Below are 5940 nucleotides of genomic sequence, written 5' to 3'. Positions count from 1 at the left end.
CACAACTTAACACTTAGCAATTCCTACGCGATTACTACGACACACGAAGGTTCGATAACCATCATACTCACACACAATACACAACACATAGCACTTAACACCTTCATCTCAGTTATCACGATAAATCAAAATTCGAATCACTCAATCATAAACTCAAATCAAACATGACTCGCGTGCCAGGCACCCTAATGCAATGCGTATATGCCAAAATGCATGGACTCGGAATTCCAAACCAAAACCCTCCTCGAAGGGCCGTAAATCATAATTGTACCGCCTATCGCAGGCCAAAGTACCAATTACCGAGGTGCCACCTATCACGGGTCAGCACGATTTACTAAAATGCGTAAATCATAAACGTACCACCTATCACGGGTCAGTACAGTTACCATGGTGTCACCTATCACGGGTCAACTCGATTTTCTAAATAGTAACTCGTAAACGTACCACCTATCACGGGTCAGTACAGTTTACCGAGGTGTCACCTATCACGGGTCAACACGATTTACTAAAAGAAAAAGCGGGAATCGTAAACGTACCGCCTATCACAGACCAGTACTGTTTACCTAGGTGCCACCTATCACGGGTCAGCACAATTCACCAAAAATGTAAATCGTAAATGTACCACCTATCACGGGTCAGTACAGTTACCATGGTGTCACCTATCACGGGTCAACACGATTTACTAAAAGAAAAAGCGGGAATCGTAAACGTACCGCCTATCACAGACCAGTACTGTTTACCTAGGTGCCACCTATCACGGGTCAGCACAATTCACCAAAAATGTAAATCGTAAATGTACCACCTATCACGGGTCAGTACAGTTACCATGGTGTCACCTATCACGGGTCAACACGATTTACTAAAATGTAAATCGCAAACGTACAACCTATCACGGGTCCGTACAGTTTACCAAGGTGTCACCTATCACGGGTCGACACAATTTACCAAATGAAATGCATGAGCATACACAGACTCCATTCACAACAATCGTTAAGCAAATGCAGATATTAAAAGATTCCCCATTTTTAATACCCATTTAACTTAAACGACTTTCAAACAACATTAATTAAATAAGTCATTAAGAGATTCCCCGTTCTTAATACCGATTTAACTTAATGATTTTCAAAACAAAACGTTAAGCAAACAGTCATATTAAGAGATTCCCCATTCTTAATACTCATTTACCGAAACGATTTTCAAAAACGATAGTTAAGTAACCGAGACATTAAGAGATTCCCCATTCTCAACGCCCAGTTAACTTAAACATTTTCCTCAAATACACATTAAGTAAACCGAGGTATTAAAAGATTCCCCATTTTTAATACTCGTTTAACTCTAATGGTTTTCAAATTCCACAGAAACAAATTCAAACATACTTTCACATTCAAACCATAATTCACAACAACCACACCAATTAACAAACATCAAGTACGAACACACCAAATACAACGAACACAAATCACGCAACATAACACCCAGATACATCAAATTTCATTTACCACGAAACATTCATCACTATAAACAAAACCTAACTCTAAGGTTTTTACCCATAACGCACTAGTTTCGTTTTTCCCCAAATCGATACATTTAACCCTAACAAATTCCTTCCCACACAACTACAGATAAGTCCCTAATGCAAGCTAGAAGTTTGGAAGGAGCCCTTACCTCAAAGTTAGCTTTATCGAGAGTTTCCGGTTCCGCGAGAAATTCCGGTAAAATCTCCGCTCGCGACGCCGCTTCCAAATTAGTGCACTAGCACCGTAGCACGGAGGTGAGCAACTTTCCCTTCTATCTCTTCGAGAAATGAGGTTTGGATCAAGAAGAAACGAAGGGGTTTGTGTTTGGATCTCAAAACCGTTTTTCTTCGTTTTCGAATCAAAGAGGAAGAGTGGAGTTGCGAAAACCTTGATCTAACTCTCACCCAACCTTGGGTCACTAGCTTTGAAGAAAAGGAAGCAACGAAAACGAAAAATGGAGAAGGATGGAATTTTGGGTTTGCTCTCGTGTGAAGTTCAGAGGAAGGAGATGGAAATTTAAAAATTTCCTTCCTTTCTTTTTCTTTCCTTTGTTTTTCCTTTCTTCCTTTTTCCTTCCTTCCTTTATATACTATTTTCTTTTCCTTTTCCTTCCTTCTAGTTTTCCTCTCTTTTCCCCTCCAAGCAAACATATATATATAATAAATATAACTTAACAAATATCTCAAAATCTAGATATTTATTAAATTACCGTTTCACCCGAAACGCCTTAAATTAACCGTAAAGTATTTACCGCAGTTAATTTCAATTTATTTATCGACGAGAAATTCTAATTGGCATCGAAATATCTTTTTGATTATAAAACTCCAAAATATTATTAACTTTGGCTTAAAAGCCTCCGAGCCAAAATCCAAAATACACCAAAAATACATAAATGGTACTTTAAAATTATGCGTCTTACAAAGTTCTACAAAATAGGTTATCCATATTTAACAATTTTTCTTTTTAATTTGAAGAAACTTTCAAAGGATTCACTGCCCTAAAACGCATGTATTTTGGCTTAAACACGAGACTTACTACCCAGAAACTATAATTCTTCAAATTAAACTTACAACTTTTTAAATATTTATACCCTTTGATACATCTAATTTTTACAAGAAAAAACCCTTGCAAAAGAAGTTCGAACCTCATACTTCAAAACAAATAACTTGTTATAAGTGTGGCCAAACAGGACACATCTCAAGATATTGCAACATGAATAAATAACTTCATGAATTAATAATGAAGATTATTCAAACAAAGCTGAAAACCTAGAAGAAATCCCAGAGGATTTCTTGTTTGTTTTAAGAAAAATAACAACAAGAAAATATTTAATCAAAATCAATATAGTTTTTTCTGAAGATTTCAAATTTGAAACAATTGCACTTTTTGATATGGGAGCGGACTTAAACTGCTTAAAAAGTAGCATTGTACCAAACAGGTTTAAGCAAAAATCAAATGAAAAACTTGTTGCTGCTAGCAACTCCAACATGATTATAAAAAATAAAATTGAAGCTTCTGTTAAAAATGGTAACATTTCAATCAAAACTCCTTTTGTTTTACTAGAAAATATAACTCATAATGTCATTTTAGGGACTCCTTTCATTAATATGATAACTCCATATTCAGTTAACTATGATGGTATTTCCTGCAAAACAAAATATGCCAAAATTGTTTTCCTTTTATTGAAAAACCCAGAACAAAGAATTTAAATCTTTTAAAAGCTTGTTCTGATTACAAAAATGAATTAAATTGTTTAATTCAAGGGAAAGAAAAACATCTGTGTTTTCTAAAACAAGATATTTCCTTTCTCAGAACTGAACAACAATGACAAAATGGCTTCACAAAACAAAAAATTTCAGAACTCCAAAAAAGAATTAAAAAATAAATTTGTTTAGAATTACCAAATGTTTTTCGGGATAGAAAACAGCATATGATGGACCTACCATGCAAAAATGACTTTTCTGATAAACAAATCCCAATAAAAGCTAGACCTATCCAAATGAATTATGAACTAGAAGCATATTGCAAAGCAGAAATCCAAGACCTAGAACAAAAAGGTCTAATAACAAAAACTAGGTCCCCCTAGAGTTGTGCAGCCTTCTATGTGAATAAAAATTCTGAAATAGAACGAGGTACACCTAGGTTAGTCATAAACTACAAACCTTTAAACAAAGCTTAAAAATGGATCCGATACCCGATTCCAAATAAAAAAGATCTTTTACAAAAAGTACATTCTTCATCTGTATTTTCAAAATTCGACATGAAATCAGGATTTTGGCAAATACAAATTGATCCAAAAGATCAATATAAAACAACATTTACGGTCCTTTTTGGTCAATATGAGTGGACGGTAATGTCTTTTGGATTAAAGAATGCTCCTTCAGAATTCCAAAGAATTATGAATGAAATTTTTAATCCATTCTCAAAATTCTGCATTGTCTATATTGATGATGTTTTAATTTTTTCATAAACCATTGAACAACATTTCAAACATCTTAGAACATTCTTAATGATCACTAAGAAAAATGGAATGGTTGTTTCCAAATCCAAAATTTCTCATTTTCAAACAAAAATCCGTTTCTTAGGACATTATATCTCGCGGGGCACTATTACCCCTATTGAAAGGTCCCTATCTTTCGCAGATAAATTTCCTGACAAAACACAATTACAAAGATTTTTAGGATCTTTGAACTATGTACTAGATTTTTGTCCTAACATTAATAGGATAGAAAAACCTCTCCATGATAGATTAAAGAAAAAACCTGTCGCATGAACTGAAGAACACACGAAAATAGTTCAAATAATCAAAAAAACAAGTTAAAGAAATACCTTGCTTGCATCTAGCTGACCCATCACCCAAATAATTGTTGAAACATATGCATCAGATATAGGGTATGGGGTTATTCTTAAACAAAAAAATAACAAAGAATGCATTGTACAATTTACATCAGCACATTGGAATGATTGTCAAAAGAATTACTCTACAATAAAAAAAGAAATTCTTTCAATTGTCATGTGCGTTACAAAATCTCAAAGTGATTTACTCAATCAAAAAATTTTACTTCGAATTTATTGTAAATCTGCAAAGGAAGTTTTACAAAAGGATGTTCAAAACATTGCATCAAAACAAATTTTTGCCAAATGGCAAGCAATCCTTAGTATTTTTTATTTTGAAATTGAATTTATTAAAGGAGATCAAAATTCAATTCCGGATTTTCTAACCAGAGAATTTCTTCAAAACAGGACTTGAGTGATGCCCAAAAAATAAAAAAGAATCGAGGTCCAAAAGGACCAACCACTAGACAACTCAAAACCTATTTCATCAGCAAAACCCATTAGGTCTTGGGCTCAAGCCGTCGAAGAAAATGGAGAACAAAACCAAATCCCAAAATGGCTTGCCAGCCAACAAATACTTGGACCTGATAGATTCCAGGAAATCAAAAATTCAATTGAAGAAGACCTTCATCTCCAAAAAATTGCAAAGCTCCACAGGCTCCAAAAAAAGTTTGAATATCTCTCACGGGAACTGCCATCTTTACCAGCGCAAGAGAAGGGAGAATCTTCAAAAAACCCATCCTCAAAAAATTATTTCAAAACCTCGACAAAAGGGATCATCCTGTAAAATAAATTTAAAACCCCCACAGGAGGGACCATCCTGTAAAATAATTTCAAAACTACAACAAGGAGAAACATCAAAAATTGTTTTAAATGAATCTTAGATTACTTTGTTTAAACCAAAATCTGAGTATTTTGTTAAAACGGAATTTTAAAACATTTGGACAATAGAGGACCACTTTTATGACAAAAATCCTCAATTGGTCATTTCAAAAATCTTTCCAAAAGGCTGGTTTGTCAAACCTTGGGATTTATCAAACCTTGGGATTTATCAAAACCTCTGCCTTACTACAAATCTATTCTTGAATTGATGGGTTCTGTAACAATATAGGACGTTTATGGTATCATACTTGGTGAGGGAATAAGTTATATAATTTGAAGAATGATAGTTTATGGGTAGTAAGTCTCGTGTTTAAGCCAAAGTGCAGGCGTTTTAGGGCAGTGAATCCTTTGAAAGTTTCTTCAAATTAAAAAGAAAAATTGTTAAATATGGATAACTTATTTTGTAGGACTTCTTCTTTTTCCAATCCTTCTACCCAAAACTTCTCAGGAAAAAGGAACCTATCAATAGTGAAGAAGTTACTATTGATGATTTTCAAAAATCAATAAACAATTGCCAAATCCCAAAAATAAAAAAAGATTAGGTTTATGAATCTAGTCTTTTCAAAAACCTATTAAAAACTGATTGCATAATCAAAACAGAAGAACGAGATGTTCCTCTTTCTAACCCATTTGAAACAATAGATCTTCTTTCTCCAAAAACACCGTAAGAGGAACTATAATTTCATACATATAGGTCTTGTCCAAG

This window comes from Cicer arietinum, chromosome 7 (assembly GCF_000331145.2).
Source record: "Cicer arietinum cultivar CDC Frontier isolate Library 1 chromosome 7, Cicar.CDCFrontier_v2.0, whole genome shotgun sequence".
In the NCBI taxonomy this organism is placed as follows: domain Eukaryota; kingdom Viridiplantae; phylum Streptophyta; class Magnoliopsida; order Fabales; family Fabaceae; genus Cicer; species Cicer arietinum.
Note: the sequence above shows the minus strand (reverse complement) of the source record.